At 45.4% G+C, this 19025-nt stretch overlaps 1 protein-coding gene and 1 long non-coding RNA gene across 3 annotated transcripts in view; both read left to right on the forward strand.

The window, feature by feature from the left end:
* Window positions 1–8760, forward strand: part of LOC135976583 (uncharacterized) — a 42069-nt gene extending 33309 nt beyond the window's left edge. The window contains exons 2-3 of the long non-coding RNA XR_010593836.1: window positions 3257–3325; window positions 4334–8760. This is a non-coding gene — a long non-coding RNA (uncharacterized LOC135976583). The remainder of the gene's footprint in view (window positions 1–3256; window positions 3326–4333) is intronic.
* LSAMP (limbic system associated membrane protein) overlaps window positions 1–19025 on the forward strand; it is a 1358048-nt gene that overhangs the window by 112213 nt on the left and 1226810 nt on the right. The gene's annotated exons all lie outside the window — the stretch shown is intronic.

Raw genomic sequence — 19025 nt, forward strand, 5'->3', positions numbered from 1 at the left:
AAAAAAATACTAAAACTTCATTAGAGCACTAATTCAAGGCTTTTATATTTTATTGTCCCCTCTTTATCATTTTTATCGCTCGGTTTAAAAGGAGGAGATTCCCTACATTAGAGAGGCAGCGAGCTGTTTAACATGGAGTACACGAGTGTCTTTTGCCACAGGGAACTTTGGGATGGCGCCTTGCTGCTAGCCTGCCTGCCTCGTTCCCTACAGCACCTTCTGCTAGGAGAGCCTGGCCTGGGTGCAGCACTCTTGTCCTGCTTCCTACAATGCCCCCTGCTGGGAGAGGCTGGGGCTGGAATAACAGCATGCTCCCCTCCCGCCCCTCTCCCCCCCCCCCCCCCCCCAGCCAGCACTTTCTCCATATTCATTATGCAGTGACTCGTGTAAGGTAGAAGTTACACGTGTCAACATCTTCCTAATAACAACATGTGAATTGTGCAAAGCCCTAAGCTCTCTGCTACTCTCTCGGTGAGGGAGACATGACCTTCATTATAATGATACAGTTGACATTTTCCCTGTGACACTTATTGTAACATCGTCGCTTCCTGTTGGCATCTGTGGGCTTATCAGGCAGCTTGTTCAAGCAATCTGGAGTTGTGATGAAACCAGCCAGGAGGGAGGAGGCTGGAGAGGGGAAGGAAGGAGAAGGGCTTCTTTCAGTATCAGGGCACTGAACATCTATTTGTTCAATCCAAGCTAATCCTATTTGTCTCTCTCTCTGTTTGTATCTCCGCCTATGGATTTCTGAGTAACCACCACCCTAGAATCTACACTCTGGCTGACACAGGCTCAGCTGTAATGCTCGGTATTATTATTGTAATACTTATTCCTAATGGTCCTTTCACTGCTGTATCCCTGGGATGGGTAGTTATTTAAGCACGGACTCTCTGAACAAGCTGCTTTTCCATGCGTGACATCCAGGAATCTTTGCTCCATCTTAGAGATGGATCAGTGCCAAACCCCCACCTCTGGGGGATCAGGAAAGGTTTTGGAAGTCCAGACTTCATCCTGAGACAATTTTTATGGCTAGCCCTTCTATATTCCTAATGGGCTGAACCAAAGACCCCCCCTCCCCCAATGAAATGGGGGCTTGAGTCTCCCATCACTAGATAGAATAACTAATCCTACAGCGGGAGAGTTGGGCCCTGGGTGTTCAAAATCCAGATCCAAATTTTAAGTCTGAGACCTGGGTGTACTCTGCACTGGCTTCTTTCTTTTCTACCCTTCACTGATTTCTCCCTGCCTCTGAGGATGACAGATGGATTCAGTCCCCAGGGCCTATTCAGTCTTTGACCCCTCTGCTGGGACAGTTGACAAGGGAAATACTTAGTGACAATGATAGCAGTGGTTTTGGGGATATGGACCTCTGTCCATTGGAAGCCAGGCTGAGACCCAGCAACTAATTTCACATAGTCATTTGATGGTAACAAGTCTGTCACTGCTGACCTGGACTGGATACAAACCAGCTCATCCTGCAGGATAAAAGCTTTCTATCCTACTATCAGTCCCCTAAGCAGTCTCGTTTTTTGTCGAAGCACCTTGGTCCTGAATTATTTATTAGATGCTCTCGTGCCGTGAAACACATGAGGCAACCTAGTGTTTCCGCCTGTCTGTCGGTCTAGTGGTCCTGAGGCTAAGGCTTGGCTCCAAGTGCTGCAGCATTGGCTCATTTGTTCAAAAATATCCAGTGACTATCACCAAGTCCTGCACTCGTGCTCCTAACCTACAATCTGTAAACATCAAATGTGCCACTCGCTCACTATGATTTAAGTGATGCTACAATTTTTCTGTCAGGCCTAATGAGAAGCCTAAAAATAAAATTTCCATCTGTTTTGGTGGGCAGGCAAGCAGGTGTACCTTCTGCCCTCTTTCTGCTCTCTAATCCCCTCCTCTGTGGCTTTAGGAAGCAAGTGATGCCAGGCCAATATGAAGCCTACCAAACAAATCTTCCTCATGACAACACAGCTGGCTGGCTGGCTGGCAGAAGAGAGGAACAGAGTGGGGTGTGTGTGTGTCCTTTCCTTTCAAAGGAATACAGGGTTTGACATACAAGATCAGACTCTGTCTCCCTCAATAGCCAGTACCTGATGCTTCAGAGGAAAGCAATAACCTGCCACCACACAATGTAGCCGATTGTCCAGCTTCTTCCTAAGGGATCTGGATAGAGTTGTCCAACAGGTACTTTCTATACTAAGAAGTGCTATGACTTGAACTACCACCAGAAGGCACTCAATATACTCTGCACACCTATTAATACAGTACCGGGGGTGGCAATCCTCCTCTGTGATCATCATTCCTGAAGCATGAGGCTTAATTGCCTGGGTGGTTAGTGTGTCTCCCATAGCTGCACATATGATTAGTGGGCATAACTCCATACCAACCTTTTAAAAAACCTGGCCACTGTTCCCTTGACTTAATGATCTCATGCGGTAGGGAATTCTATACCCCTCTTTTTAGAGCTATGAAGTGTGTGTGTGGGGGGATGTTCATTTTTATTTATTTGGGGACAAATAGATCTTGCAGGATCATGAGGGCTATATGAATGGAGAATCCCTGTTTTTGGAATTAGGTGACATTTGGGCCCTTTAACCTGGATGGTATCCTGTTTTCTGGGAAATGTACTGTTTTCCCCATGTACAAAGAGCACAGCCATCGACTTTCCACGTGTGCACCTTTTATTTTCAATTAAAGAAAATAGCAACAACAAAGCACAAAAGTAACAAAACTCACAATGTGTGTCTCCTCTGTAATAGGGTGCGTCAGCTCAGAGCACAAAAAGGCCATCATCTTTGCACACAGGCAGAGTTCTTAGAAATGCAGTGTTGCCAACTCTCGCAATTTTTACCGTGCATCTTGCCAGTTTTAGTGTTGATCTTAAAGCCCTAGCTCCTGGAAGTATAGGATTAGGTGAGAATCTCCGCTTTCATTTACAAATAGCTATTTTCTAGCCCTCTTGGTTGCAGAGGCAAGCTTGAAAATGGGACCCGAGTGCCCTCTGAACATTCAAAATCCAAAAGACAAATAAAAAGAACCCCACATGTATTGCGTTTGTTTAGATCTCCTGATTTGGGGTGGGTGCTGCCTCATGATTTTTGGTTGCTAGGGGTTGCCAATAGTGGAAATGCAAAGGTGCAGTACTTGGAAAACAAAGGCATCCTACTTTAATAGCTGTATACACCATGGCGGGAAGGTGTTACTCTGACAGTCTCCTTTTTGCCCCCATCCCCACCCCCTTTTACCTACTTCCTCAAAGGCACTGAGGTGGCTGGATAGAGCTCCCGTCGCAGGATGTCAGTGTTGAGCTGAGCGTCAGTCACAGAGGGTAAGTGGGCAGGAGGCTGGAGATTCCTCCATTCATGCTCAGAGCTCAGCTCTGAGGGTTACACTCCAGGGCAGACAGACAGTAGTTTGCAAGGGTGGGGTGGCTAACCTGAACTCCACCTGGTAAAGCTCTTGTCTCTTCCAAAGTTGGTGTGGGAGGGAGGGGGAGATAGTCTCTGTTGTCTCCTTCACACTGTGACTGCAGCTTTCCACTTCCCATGCAGCAGAAGGAGTTATTGGGGAGGGAGCGAGTTCTGCTACTGTTCATCAGAGGGAAAGATTAAGCAATATTATTAATTACTCCAGTATTACAGCTGCTGGCGACCTATATTATTGGTATTCCAGCAGTGAGATTGCCAGTAGCATTTAATCAATGCCACTCTTGGTTGAGTGTTATCAGTCTGTAACTGTACAGCCATTTTTTATGTTATAAAGTGAGAGTACCCCTTAATAATCACCTTGCAAAAGTGGGGCATTAGTGTTTGCTAAGTGACCAATCTAGCTGGCAATGCAACGTATCTCTTACTGTAATACTGTCAGAGTGATAGCACAGCTGCACTTTGGACAGCAAATAACTACAGATTAGCCACAGAATTGCAAATGGGCAAACCAGTTACAGAAATCCACCCTACAGGCTGCATAAGCAATAGCACTTGGCACTTACATAGCACCTTCTTCTTGAGTCCTGTACAGATATTAACCACTCAGGCCTCCCTTTGAGCATTGATATTCCTGGCTTACAGATATAATAGAAACCCTTCCTACTCCATTCATGGCTCTCAAAGCCGTTTGCCAGGGTAGGTCAGTATTATTCATTACCTCTATTGTACAGGAAACTGAGGCATGACAAGGAGACATGCCCAAGGTCACACAGTAAAATGGCAGTAGATCTGAGACCAAACCCTGGTCTCTGAACACTCAGGTCTGTGCCATAACCACAGTCTTTCTTCCTGCAGTCTAGCCGGGCAGTAAAACCTATAGGCGATAACTGGGTTCCTTCTATTTCCAGTGTACGATAGGGCAGCTGAGATGAACTTGACACAGCTCCTCCCAGCTTGGCCAGCTGGGAACGGCTTCCTCTGCAGTTCAGCTGACTGTGCTTCTGCTTGTGGATCTCAGGGACGGTGCTCCAAGGCTGTGCTGTGGAACCACGCAGGCCAGGCATGTGCAGAATGGCAGGCTGGTAGGCCGAAGGACTTGCCAGTTGTTTGAGTCCACAGTAGTGTCTGGCCACCAGCTGGGAGATGACACCCAGAATGTTGCTCCGTATGTTAAATGCATTCCAAATGATTATGAAACCCATTTCTACAAAAGACTTTTTCTCCAGGGCTATAGTAATAGCTACATTTACAGTACCTCTCGGAGCTGCCAAAGCTCCAGGAAGATGGCGTGATCAGGCCAATGGTATTTAAAGGCAAATCTGTCTGGGCAAAATAAAAAACAACTAAAATGTTCACTCCTTATACAGACCTCTTTTAAGTCTCAGGAAAGACTGGTTAAGTTCCACATTCCTCCCATTCCTATCAGTTACCCACTGGGCAGGTCGACGTTGTGGAAGCCTACTTCATCTCTGGTGAGCTACTTCGTGGCTTTGGACAAGAGGGTAGCCTGTGTTCTGCTCTCTCTAGCGTAGATAGCCTTTGTAAAGAACTTTTATCTCATGAATGAAAAGTCCTATAACGAGGGTAATGTTATTTCTTACCTTGTGTTTTGGGTCAGGTTGATTTCTAAAAGAACTATATTTATCTGTAATACATTTTTTGTGCATTGAAATCACATAAAGTGCAGTTACTGTCAGAAAGTGATTGTAAAAATGTTACCTTCTTACCCATAGACTCAAGTCATTTCCCAAGTGCAGTCCACTCTTACACTAGATCCAGTCTAGGTTTCATAGTTCATATGGACTCCTCTTGGCATTATGCATTATATTTCAAGCTGCCATCTTTAATTCAGTTGTTGGATGTCAAATCACATGGTACAGACTTTGCTCCAGAAGTTCCGTATTAATCCAGTTATCTTGTTTGGTATAAATAAACATTGACATTACAAGAGACAGTGCAACTGGTTTTCCTAGAACCAGCACTGAAAGGTTTAATACTAGGCTTCAGTTCTCCTGTGAGAGAGTCTATATGCTTCCTCTGGAATAGCACCTATTCCCTTCCTCCCTCCAGTGTCATTGGGGAGATGACGACTTGTTCCTATACTTTCACTTGTTTATGGTAACCCAATGTTCTGGGTAGTTTTAGCAGCATCGACAATGCACCTTTTAGCTGCAGTGAGTTTAACGGGATGTGACAGCAACAGGGGCTGAGAAATTTCCATTATTCTATTATTTATCCCAATTCTGCAGCGGTCTGTGCAGATTGCACAGTCAAGATAGAGTGTATGCGTGCTGGAGGCGTCCACCATCTATCTACCTAAGTTTGAGCTCTCTCTATATCCACACACACACAATATGTGTGCATCCTGCCACTAACAACTAGCAAGGAGGGAAAGAGACAGGAAAGAGGAGAGGAGGAAGCCTAGAGTCCAGGACAATCACTCACTTCTTAAGGGGAGATTATAATTTATTATGGCACCAGGATGCCCCGATCAGGGTTCCATTGTGCTAGGCACTGGATTCTCATATTAGAAAAAAGACAGTCCATACCCCCAGAGAGCTTACAGAAACACTGGTTGTGTTGACCAGTTAGCAAAACCAGAATTGTAGGCAGACTTGTCACTCATACAGCCTGCAAAGTACTCTAGCTGATCGGCTGGTTTGGACCTTCTGCTCTGAAGGCATGGTGGAGACATGTCAATATTTTTCAAGTAAATGCCAGTTCCCCAAGTATATTTTCTACCTGGCTCCCTGTCCAAACCATACTTGTCTCAATTTATCCGTGACCCCACACACTGCTGTTTCAGCCCCTTCCTGTCAGGCAGGGCCACACATATGTAGCATTGCAGTGTCGCTAAGAGGCTCTGGGAAGTATTGCCTCAGGGTGGATCTGCCTTCTTGGCTTGCTTCTGTAATTACTGAAACCGGGAAATATATAACTGATCCCCCAGTTATGAGAGGTAAAATACCCTCGCCGAGGCCTTCCCAGAAAAGGTTAAAAAATTAATTTTGGATGAACATTCTCACCCGCTGAGCCAGTTTCTGTATTAATGATCTCATGACGGATTGCTCCTTAAACTGGCCCCAGTGCAGGTCAGGACAGAGTGTGAATATTCTCTATTTAATGAGGCAGAGATCAGAGCCTCTAATATTTAATCGTTGGCTTTCGGGCGGAGGGGAGAGGGAATTGGAGCTTGGAGAGCTGACTAGAAAAAAGGCTGGTGCAATGGTCTGGGGTGGCAACTGTCCCACTTCAGATCCTAAGGCTGCTTCCCCATAGGTCAAAGCTTTTCCTTGGAAGTCCTGACCTTTATTATTATAATCTTTTAAATCATTGAATTCGGTGCTGGGGAAAAGGTGCCAGATTGAAAGCCCGTGGGATGGAAGACCTTTACGTAGCCCTAGGAGAGGTATGGCATGAGCAGCGGCAATGTAAATTATGTATGGAAAACATAACCTCAGCATGGAGAGCCAGGTGGAGTTGTTAGTTCTGACCCCTTGCATGAGTTTTGGCAAGGGCTCAGAGGCCGCCTGGCCCTGAGGAGGCTGGTAAATCAAAAAGTCAAGTCACGGCTCCAATGATTTACACTTGTTTTGCAAGTGTCTAATTTATTAATGAGTGTGTGCCATCTAAATGTGTGTAAATAATAGATTTTAAATCAGTTCACATAACGTACGTAAACAATTAAACTTCCAGCATACTGGCTGAGATGTTAATGTTAATCCACATCTGACATTAGTCCTAGTTTGCAGCAGCTTTCTGCTCACCAGGGAAACAGTGATTTATGTTGCTGTGCAAATCACAGGTGTCCTTTAAACTATGGCGCTGAAGTATTTACACATTCAAGGTGTGTGTCTGTAAATTGGAGAATACCACCACGTTCCCAAAGGGTGACAGACATTTGTAAATTTCATTTTCCATGGGGTGTCATGTTTCCCTGCTGGTAACCAAGAGTGAGGACCCAGGAGTGTAAATTCCCAAAATAATTTTTGAAATCCTTAAAATGAACTCAGATCCTTTTTCAGATACTAGAAGCAAATCTTTCTGAGATGTCATTCTTATGATTTCCCCCTTTGAAAGGGACTGGCAGTGATTTTAAAGTAACAACCCCTGCAGGTACACTAATAGCCATATTGAGTACTTCTCTGTGGCATTGAGTGAGAGCGTCCTGCTGGCCGCAAGACTGATGAAAGAAATATACTTGAAGAAAAAGAGGGTTTCTTTCATTCCTAACTTATCACAGTTGACACAAAAACCATAAGCAAAAAGTACATACAGCTGAGTTCTGAACATTGGAGTATCCGCGAGGCTGCAATTCCCTATATTCAGCCAAAATGAGAGTTGTCTAGCGTGAGGTTAAATTTGCAGCAACTTGTGTTGTGTGATCCAACTGATCTTACAAATTAATTACAGCTGGGTGTGGGTAGTACTTGGGCAGGAGCTGCTTGAATTAAACACTGACATACTGCAGGAGCAGTTTTGGTGATTCAGCATCAAGTACTCCTTTCCTGAATCAGTACAGAAACCAATGTAATGATATGTTTCCAGGCAGGGTATAATTCAGCCTCCAGATGTCTCTATGCACTGTATAGGGTTTCAGATTGTAGTAAACAAGTACACAAAGGGGATAAAGTTGGAACTCAAGCTGTGTAGGAAATTTTGTTTTGTTTTGTCCGTAGTTGTAGCTCTTTTCTTTAATTAATGTTTCCTGAGTGCATCCATAAATTATGACCACTAATGCCTCAGTGTGATCCTAGAGGGTGCTGTGTTATAAGAAGTGGGGGTGGTGAATCAGGAGGGAGTGCTCTCCCCTCTGAAGTTGTATGGAACTAGTATGATAAAGGGAACTATATTGTTAGGACGTCTATTCTTTTGGATGAAACCAAGAAAAGAGCTGTTTATCATTTGTGGTCATTATAATGTTACATTTTTTACAAAAGAAGGTGGTTATCTCTGACTAAATCCTGCCTAATATCAAATTCCCTCAGCACTTACAAGCTGGCATATTTTCCCCCCTCCATTTACTGTCCTAAATGATTGTGTACTTTAACAGCTGCTCTAGTCCGTCACAGAGAAAGTTGTACATCAGTGAAAGGCAGTATTTATCAAATAATATTATTTCAATAATTTATTCAATGATTTTGGCTATATTTTGGAATCAATTATTCAATTTATATCATTTTCCATAATTAATCTCTTTAACAGAGCTGGCTGAACAATTCTCAAATGTATTTGTCAAATAATTGGCTGAACATATTTCACAAGGTTTTTTCAAATAAACGGCCTGACAATTTTTCCATCACATGCCCAACTCTAGTGATCAATAAAGTGATAAAGATAGATATACAATAAGTAGCTTTTCAAAAAGTTTACAAAACACTTTAAGTTCTTATGGGCTGAAAGATAAAATATAAATGCCAGATTGCTTTATTCAGCACATAAGGATTTTTTTCCAATGCTACCCCTTCTAAGGTAACATCTTGTCATATGGATTTGAGTATAGAGGTTGGAAAAAACCTGGTGGAAGATAAGGGGTAGGAGCTGTTCACATGAATGTACCAAATTCTTTCCTGAGACGGTTTATGTGCCTCTAAAATATGTGAGTTTAAATTATTTATCCTAATATTGTACTCTTGCTCACCAGGTTACTGAAGGGTTTGTCTGCAGGGTTATTTTGCATAAAGTAGAGTTGATCATATGTTTGGTGTCTGCATGTGTGAGAGAGAGAGACAGAGAAAAGGTTACATTAAAATACGGTTAGGTTTTTTTGTCTGTCAAAAAGATCTTTTATGTTCAACATATCTGCTCCCAGTATACACTCCTGTGAGTGTCTTTGAGTGGGGGACTGCTGACAATAGTGACAAAAGCAAATTCTTATTCCTGTTAGTCCTCCAGAGAGACAATACAGTTACAGGAGAACAAACTGAAGATTATTGACTTGTAAATGGAGACAATTTGATCTGGAGTCCTTGAGAGACATTAAGCATGAAAATCCCATTATGTTATTTTCAGAGTCACTTTTCTACATTTTAGCAAATATTTGTGAAATTAACCTTTTCTTTAAAAAAAAATCACTAATGGTGGCTTTTAGTATGTGTAGAACATCTATATCCTGTGTGTGTGTGTGTGTGTGTGTGTGTGTGTGTGTGTGTGTGTGTGTGTGTGTGTGAGAGAGAGAGAGCGAGCGCACTACTGCCCTATACCAAAAAGAATCCAAATTGCTAAACTTTGTCATAGGTCCTATGCTATCAATCAGTAGCTAATTAGAAAAAGTGAGGTAATATCTTTTATTGGGCTAGCTCCTGTTGGTAAGAGAGACATGCTTTCGAGCCACGGAGAGCTCTTCCTCAGGTCTGGGAAAGGTACTTAGGATTTGTCTTTGTGTACAGTACCACAGCAGCGCAGCTGCATCACTGTCTTGCATTAGTGAAGACACCACTACACTGATGGGAAAGCTTCTCCTGTTGGTGTAGTTAATCCACCTCCACGAGAGGTGGTAGCTATGTTGATGGGAGAAGCTCTCCTGAAAGCATAGCGCTGTCTACGTGGGGATTTGGGTCAAGCTAACTGCGTCGCTCAGGGGTGTGGCAACATAGTTATGCATATAGGTCTGAAGTGTAGACCTGGCCTTGGGGCTTGTCTATACTACAAAATTATGTCAACTTAATTTAGGTCGACCTACAGCCACTGCAGTAATTCAATTGGCTATTGGTGTCCACACTACCCTCCTTCTGCTGGTGGAGCACATCCTCACCAGGAGCGTTTGCACCGACTGAAGTGGGGCATTGTGGGGGACGTACAGCTGCCTGGGCTCACAGCTGTGAGCCTGGAGCAGGCTCAATTTCACAGCACAGAGCCTACCAGCAGTGAAATTGACATTCTTGTCAATTTCATGCTGCTATTGTCTCTGCTCAGAGCAGCCGCCTTGTGACAGCTCTGGGAGTGCGATGGGGAATTGGGAGCCCAGGCTCTCAGTGCCGGGCAGCCGGGCTCAGAGTGGGGAGCCTCGGCAGCAGCCAGGCTGGGAGCCAGGAGCATGGGGGGGAAGCAGGGCTCCCAGTGGAGATCCTGGGCAGCAGGTAGCCGGGAGCCTGGGGGACATTCGAGCTCTAGCTGGAGCCCCCTACTACCCTGGCGTGACTGCCCAAGTTGTGAGCTGGGCTCAGGGTTCACAGCAGGGAACCTACCAGCCTTTCTTCTCAGTTTCACGGCTCCAGCACAAAGCTGTAAAACTGACAACAGCCGATGCAAGTAGAGCAGTATCTATACTGTGTCGCCCTAACTACACCAACCTACAATGTAAGCTGCCTTACGTCAACCTAACTGTGTGATGCAGAGCTAGTCTACACTGGCTGTGGCAGCGCTTTAACGTGGCTTGTGTGGTCGCGGCAGAGTGTTGGGAGAGCGCTCTCCCAGTGCTCTAAAAAAACCCACCTCCATGAGGGGGCGTGTGGCTCCCAGCGCTGGTGCACTGTCTACACTGGCACTTTACAGCGCTGACACTTGCAGCACTCGGGGAGGGGGGGTGTTTTTTCACACCCCTGAGCGAGAAAGTTGCAGCGCTGCAAAGTGCCAGTGTAGACAAGCCCTTTATCACAGCTAAATACAAGATGGGACATATAGTATAGCATAAGTAGTTAGCACATATAAGGGACCACTCCAGGTGAAGTGGCCCAATTAGTTTACTCCATTGTAGTTCTAGTGATAGGGTTACGTTGCTTTTGGAGCTGAAGGAGCTGACCTGTCTCAGAGGAAGGACAGTGTAGTTGTTAGGGCACTAAGTTGGGACTTGGGAGACCTGGTTATGATTCTCTCCTCTGTCACAACCTTTCTGTTTGACCTTGGGCAAGTCACTTCAGGCTTTGTACACGGGGGTTAATGCACACTACAAGGCTCTAATGTCTAAAGCACACTAATGTGTTGTGCATTGATTGGTCCGTGTAGACCCTGCTGGTGGGCACAAATGGTTCCGTAGTACATTTAATGTAATGCATAGTACTGCCTTAAAGCACACTAGGGAACCGTTAGTGTGCACCGGCAGGGTCTACATAGGCCAATTAATGTGCAATATGTTAGTGCACTTTAGAAACCACACCCTCACCCCTGGTGCTCATTACCCCAGAGTGTAGACATGCCCTTATTCTTTCTGTGCCTGAGTTTCCCATCTGTGCAATGGGGATAACAGCACTTCTCTACCAAACAGGAGTGTTGTGGGGATAAATATATTAAAGATTGTGAAGTGCTCAGATAGCATGGTGTTTGGGGCTGTATAATACTTTAGATAGATCCCTGCTGTCAGTGATGAGTTGAATGGCTGTGATGTATACTCTAATGACTAGTGGTAGATAGCCATAGATTTTTGACTGTAAAAGGTGAAAATCTTCTCTGAGGTGTATTTTCTGATTTAATCGCGCTTGCTAATGTTTTCACAGAGCATCCTATGTAACTAGATAATTAGTGTAAATTACATTTTATTTTTAATTCACCCCCTTTCCTTCCTGGATTTTTCACCTTTAAATGTCAGCTTTTATGGTAAACAACAGAGTATTGGAAGGGGTCGAACAGGAATGCTATATGCGTAAGGAGGAATTACTGGGTGAACTCCTGTGTTATACAGCGGGTCATGTTATACAGAGGGTAAGACTAGATCACTATGACCCCGTTCTGGCCTTAAAATCTACATGTGTAAATCTGTGAATTGTGTTTTATTTTTTCTTCTGTCCAGCTTGTTCTGCTGCATCAAGCAGAGAGTGGCTTGAATTAAAATCTGGAACCAACACTGGGAAATTGCCAATACAGGTCCAAAATTTGTGGCTCATGAACATGTCTTGTATCAATATTGGAGAGTGATAAACATACAGTGTAATAAGAATTTCCCCCTCCCTTGGCCTCTCACCTTTGTCTGAAATATGAACTCCGAACTATACTGAGGTCTTGAAAATGTTCTGTTAACTGCTCACATCCATTATTATTCATTTCTGGTCATTCCCCTGGTAGTTCTGGCTCAGATCAGTAAAGTCCAGATACGTCAAGAAACGTTGTTGCTGCCTTTTATTCTATATTTGCACAGTACCTAGCACAATGAGGCCCTGAACCATGATTTGGCCCTCTAGGTGCTACCATAATACAAATAATACATAGTGAGGATCTGTTTTGCCTGATTGAGACTGTAGGAACCAGGAATTTAAAGAGACAATCTGCTTTGGCATGATTCTCAATCCAGTATTGTAGGGACAAGAGAATCATATAAGAGGATCAGGAAAAGATCTGAACATTTAGATGTAGTAAAAATAATAAATTAATGCTGTATACCTCTGTTGCACAAGGATCTCAGAGCACTTTTGAGCATTCATGAATGGGGCCTCACAATCCACCGGCTGGGCAGAACCTCTCATTCTCTCCATTTTACCAATAGGGAAACTGAGGCACAGAGCAGTGTAGTGCCTTGCCTTATGTCAGAGCAATAGATAGTGGCATAACTGGGAATGGAACCCAGGTTTCCTGGCTAGAGCTAGGCACAATATTTTTAGTGAATAGTAAATAGGCTGAAAAATGCAATTTTTGGTAGCATCAAGATTATTTGTGAGTTTGGTTCAAATTCGACAAATGGTTCAGTTGAAAAAAATAAATAACACAAATTTTGAATATGTCAAAACGAATCATTTTGACATTTCATTTCAAATCAGCATTTTCATTTTGAAATGTCATTTTGATTTGACATTCAAAATGTTTCGTTCAACCCAAACTCAATGTTTTGGTTTTCCTTTTTGTCAAGGGAAAAAAAAATCGAATTTTGGTTAGAAAGAAACCACATTTTCCCCCCTGATTTTTCAGTTCAGCCACTGACCCGAACCATAAATTATTCACTCAGTTCTGCCCTCCCCATTCTGTTTTAAACACATGCTTTCTCCATCCTGCTCATCTGAGCCATTCAAAATTAGCTCCTCACTTGCCTTTGTGATATTAATCAATACATTGTCTGAATGAAAGAAAAGAAGCATCTTCCCAAAGCTAAGAAGTTGGGAAGACAATGAGGTTCTTGAAAGACACAAGCTCCAGAAATTGGATTCTGGGCATGTACTGCCAGGATGGAGGATTTTTATTTAATTTTATAGAAAAATGTTCGGGTTATTTTACACCGAGATGCAAAATCTCATTTGCAGCCAAGCCCCGGAGGGAGTGAAAGGAACTTGGAGAGCTCATAAAGACAAGTGTAATAGGATTAATAAGAAAAAGGCCTAAGACATAAGCCTTTATTGTACACATTTTGTGCTAATTTTTTAGTATTGATGAAGGGTGAAATGCCAAGACTTAACCAAACATTCGTGTCCCCAGGGCAATCACAGAAGCATGGTGCTAGCACAAGCTGCTGCTGCCATTCTGAGAAGGCCCCAGTGGAGAGTCTGTCTCTCAGGGTGAGGGAGAGGAGCTGATCTCTGGGCCAAATTCAGCCCTGGGGTAAGTGGGTGAAACTCTAATAGGACTACCCACGCTTTCCCCAGGACTGAATTTAATCCTGTGTCCTGAATTTCTTCCCACACTGTTCCACCGCTAGGCATGGGAATGGATAGCTCAACCTCTCTTGTGACGAGAGGAGTGGGTAGAAGGCCAGTCTCCCTCTGTGTTTTATGGCCCTACTGCCCCGGCTTGATGGACTACATCACTGTTCTGCATGGCTAAGACTTCTTCACTGTCCTTTGTATGACTTAGGGGCTCCGCTTGCAGTCTGTCTTCCCGTTTCTTTCTTCATCCGATGAGAAGAATGAGTAGGGTCAGAGGAGGGAAGGTGGGATTGGGAGGTCCAGCCGTGGTAGTGGGGAACTGTTACGTGCAGGATGTCCCACCTTCGGAAGCAGATGGGAGGTGGGACTGCTCTCCACTCGCTCGGTCAGCAGAGACAAAGCTTCACAGACACGATGACCTCTCTTTGGCCTTGAGAAGGTTGGGGCCTAATAACTACTAATTGCATGAGACAGAGCAAACAGTGTGATAACTCAGGGCAGGAAAGCCCAGGTGCTTGTTCAGTTTGAGATGGAGCGAAGCAGAGGTTCTGGGCTCTTCCGCTCCACCTCTGCCTCAGGCTATTTGGGCAATGATATCTGCATCCAGCAGGTCTGTTTCTGGAATAGAGGTGGAAACAGAGGCAAGGGATCTGGATATCCAGTTTTCCTAATAGTATGGAGATCAGTGTTTGCATTCCTACTATACTCATCAACTGCTGTTTAACTGACTCACCAGCTAGAAACCTGACAGAGGGTAATCTGAATGAGTGTGCGCTCTTTCTGGCCTGGCTCCTGCTCATTTGAATTAAGGATGCACTGGGAAATAGATGGGAGCGCCAGTGACAAATGAGAGACACTGCAATTGGATGCCCGCAGGAAGGAACAAGTGTCAACATCCATCACCACTGATTAGCTGTGGAGAGAAAGAGACCAAGGCGCAGAGACCAGCAGATCGGCCATAACAAATGGATCCCCAAGAGAGGCAGGGCTTTGTCGTCTAGTACCTTCAACACATCAGTTATCGCACAGCATCTCTGGAGTGGCTCATGAGCCTTCGCATTGCTCCGTTTGCCACCCAGTCCAAGGCTCTGTGACTTAAGGGGCACTCTGGCAGTAGAGCCACCCACTCTGTGCTAAGCAAAGAGCAAAGGAGAGAGAAGAGACCCAATCCATTCGCTTTGCTGTCCAGCAGTCCGTCTGTCTGCTTTTGCCCGTGTCTGATTTGTGGCAGAGCAGGGATTGTATCATTTCGATAGATCTTAGCCTTACAGCCCCTGATTTAGGGTGAAACTTGATAGCGCTGCTGGGTTTTTATGAAAGTGGTGATACAATAGCAGGTGGATTCTACCAAGAGCATTTATTAGAGTGGACAGATGGGCACTGGGGTGGGGAAGGTCCATTAAAATGTTGAAATCAACCAGCTGTGAAATAGAAAACTGAAAAAAGTATATTCCCAAAGCTGTTGATATCTGTCTTCTAGTCTGAGGCAGTCTTAGTCATTCATTCTCTCTCTCTCTCTCTCTCTCTCTCTCTCTCTCTCTCTCTCTTCCCCCTGCCCCACACCCTTCGGAGTGACCCGTTCCGTGGGCCAGGCCCCAAGGACCCACACTGTTCGACGGGGCAGGCCTATGGCTGCCAAGAGTCCGAAACTGGGCCTGTGGGCACCAACAATCCCTGTCTCTCTCCATGGCTCCCTGCAGCAAATCCACACAAGGAGGATTGTGTACTATACCCCATCAGGGTGCAGTGCTCGCAGTGACTTTCTGCAGTGATTCCAGGCAGTCTTTCCACAGCAGGGTAACAGTTGATTAGTCACCTGGCCTACAGATTCTGAAATGAAGGTTGTCCATCCTCACCAAGCCAATGCAGTCAGCCAGCCAAACTGCTATGGAATCCATTTCTTGCATTCTCTCTCTTCCCGTCTCTGTCAGTCCCAGGTGAGAGCTGCCCAGTCTCTCCAACAATTATCTCATGCCTCCCCGCAACCCTCGCTGAGTTCACATGTTCCGCCTGCTAGTGATTCCCATGGGTAAGTTGGATAAGTGTCAGTTGTTCATTCCTGGAGGGTCCCCTTGTCTTGGTGGATCCTTCACAGATATGGGTCAGTTTCAGCCAGTCCTTTCATGACCCATTCATTCCACCCCAGACAGTTAGGTGATACACCTCACGTCTCCTGCTCTGCCCCAAGAGCAGCCATATAGCCCTTTTTCACCCACTGGGTAGCCATGCAAAGTATGGGAGGAAACTGAGGCATGCATCAGACTCCTAAAAACATTACAGGAAATTCCCACTTCATCACAACCATGACCAGATTTTATCTATGTAGATTTTTATATTAGGTCTGTCACCACAGCAACTAGATCTCACCTCATTAGGTCTCCATATATTGTTTCTTGAGGCAAAAAGAGCCCATGCAAAATATAAATACACCTACACTTGTAAACAAATACCTGAAATTATTTGGGATCCTGACAGCACAAAGGCTCAGATCCTTCCCTACTAAAGTTCCGAGGGGGCCTGGCCATTCACTTCAGTAGGTGCAAATTCAAATCCCTAATCACTAGTCCAGGTACATTTGTGACATATTCTGATTTTTTTTAACTCCTCTTTCTGTCAGTACTTGGTCCTTTGGCATCCTGTTCACTCTCCATTAGCTCTCCCAAGACTTGGCCTGAGATGGTGTCAAAAATCAGGTCTGGCCCCACTGGAATTAACTAGCCCAGCTGAGGATCTGGCCCAAGGATATAGTACCAGGCAGTGGAGAATGAAGCCCAGGGTGCATTTTTACTAATGCTTACAAAGCACTGTGAGACCCTCGAATGGAAGGTACCCATAGAAATGCAAATGGTTTTTGTGTGTGTGTGTGTCAGTGGAGAATAAATGTGAGTGCAACATATTTGTGCACATGGCTCTTAGTACTGAATTGCGTTCATTCCGCTGGCTGATTTATAAACCCCAGAGTTGCCAGGTCACTCCATTTGATTCCGCAGCGTTGAATTTTTGAATGCTGCTAAAGCCTCCCCTTTGTTTCCATGATAAAAAAAAATACAAACTGAGCAGACCTTGACCAATGGACTAACCCGGTAAAACTGCAAGTTGCACCCACTTGGCCAGTAACTAGGAGGCAATCTGTGAAATTGTGATGCTTCAGTTCCTTTTTTGGGCCTCATTAATGCTGTGTACAGCATCCTGTGAGGGTCAGAAAGCATGTTTACCTCTTAATGATACCACAGCATTGATTGTTTCCCTCCCTTGCTCCCTGGGTGCTCGTGTCATGACGCTCTCTGTGTCCAGAATCTTTACAACTCAGACAATGGTACAAGAAGTCTCCTCTATCTGAGACATTGCACTTTAGAGCAGGGGTGGGCAAACTACAGCCCAGGGGCCGCATCCAGCCCTCTTCCAGATGTTTTAATCTGGCCCTTGAACTCCCACTGGCGAGCAGGGTCAGGGGCTTGCCCCACGCCGCACGATTCCCTGAAGCAGCGACAGGTTCCCACACTGGTGCTAGGCATAGGGGCAGCCAAGGGGCTCTGCATGCTGCCTCTGCCCCAAGCGCTGCCCCCACCTCTCCCATTGGCCAGGAACCATGGCCAATGGGAACTGCAGGGGTGGTGTCTGCAGACAGGGCAGTGCACAGAGCCGCCTGGCCACGCCTCCGTGTAGGAGCTGGAGGGGGGACCTGACTCTGCTTCTGGGAGCTGCTTGAGGTAAGCGCCACCCAGAACATGCGCCCCAACTCCCTCCCATGCCTCAACTTCCTGCCTGAGCCCTGATCCCCCTCCCACCCTCCGAACCCCTCGGTCCCAGCCCAGAGCACTTTCCCACACCTTGAACTCATTCTGGCCCCACCCCAGAGCCCTCACCCCCTCCCGTGCCCCAACCCCTAATTTTGTGAGCATTCATGGCCCGTCATACAATTTCCATACCCAGATGTGGCCCTTGGGCCAAGAATCCCTCCCCCCCCCGCCTTAGAGTATTAGTCCTTCTGTACCTGACATGTGCTCTTCTCTTTTCCTTAGCCTGATGAGAGGGAAGGAGGGGTGTTGTCTATGAACTAGTGGTGCAGACATCAAAGTAGATTTAACGAGTGAACTGATTTTCCCCCATGATGCAAGAGGCACTTGCTATGGACTCTGCTCCAAAGTCCATTGAAGTCAGTGGGAGTCTTTTCCATTGACTTCAAATTCTATGTGTTGCCTCAGATGGGTCTCAAATTGGGCAACTCTCAGGGTACATCTACACTACAGCGGGGAGTCGATTTAAGATATGCAAATTCAGCTATGTGAATAGCGTAGCTGAATTCGACGTATTACAGCCGATTTACCCCGTTGTGAGGACGGCGGCAAAATCGACTTCTGCCGCTTTTTGTCGGCGGCGCTTACTACCACCTCCGCTGGTGGAGTTAGAGCGCCAATTTGGGGATCGATTGTCGCGTCCCGACGGGACGCGATAAATCAATCCCCGAGAGGTCAATTTCTACCCGCCGATTCAGGCGGGTAGTATAGACCAGGCCTCAGTGTCCACAATCTGCAGGTGAGCTCAAACAAGAGATGCTTCAGAGCTGAGCTGAGCTTGTCACCCTTCCTCTGAAGCAGCTCTTGGTGGCCACTGGCAGAGATCTGATACTGGATTAGCTGGCCCATTGTCTGATCCAGTCTGACACATTACATGTTCCTCTTGGAAATAAGCCCAGACCAAAACCTGGCAATCAAAAATTCAGGTGTAGATCCAGATTATTTAGCTTAGGCCCAACACTAGTTCCTCTATATTCTGCTTGAGGCTCTGGAAAAAAAAATGGCGCAGAAAATGGTAGTTGTCTTGCTACTGTGTGACAATGGGCTCTGATATCCCAGCATTCCTCTCTTCTCAGGGCTTTCACCAGAGGTACCATGTGCATGGCACAGGGCAGGCAAAGCAGTTGGTGGGGCACTTGCCCCACCCATTCCCACACAAACACTTCCTGCATCTCTGGTTTACATTAATTTTCATGTTGGTTCTTTCCACCCTTCATCTATCTCCTCCACTCCTTTTTTTTTTTCTCCTCACCTGATAAAGGGATATAAACCCTCATGCTTCAGAGCACAAGCCAACCTCT

Source organism: Chrysemys picta, chromosome 1 (assembly GCF_011386835.1).
Source record: "Chrysemys picta bellii isolate R12L10 chromosome 1, ASM1138683v2, whole genome shotgun sequence".
Taxonomy (NCBI): domain Eukaryota; kingdom Metazoa; phylum Chordata; order Testudines; family Emydidae; genus Chrysemys; species Chrysemys picta.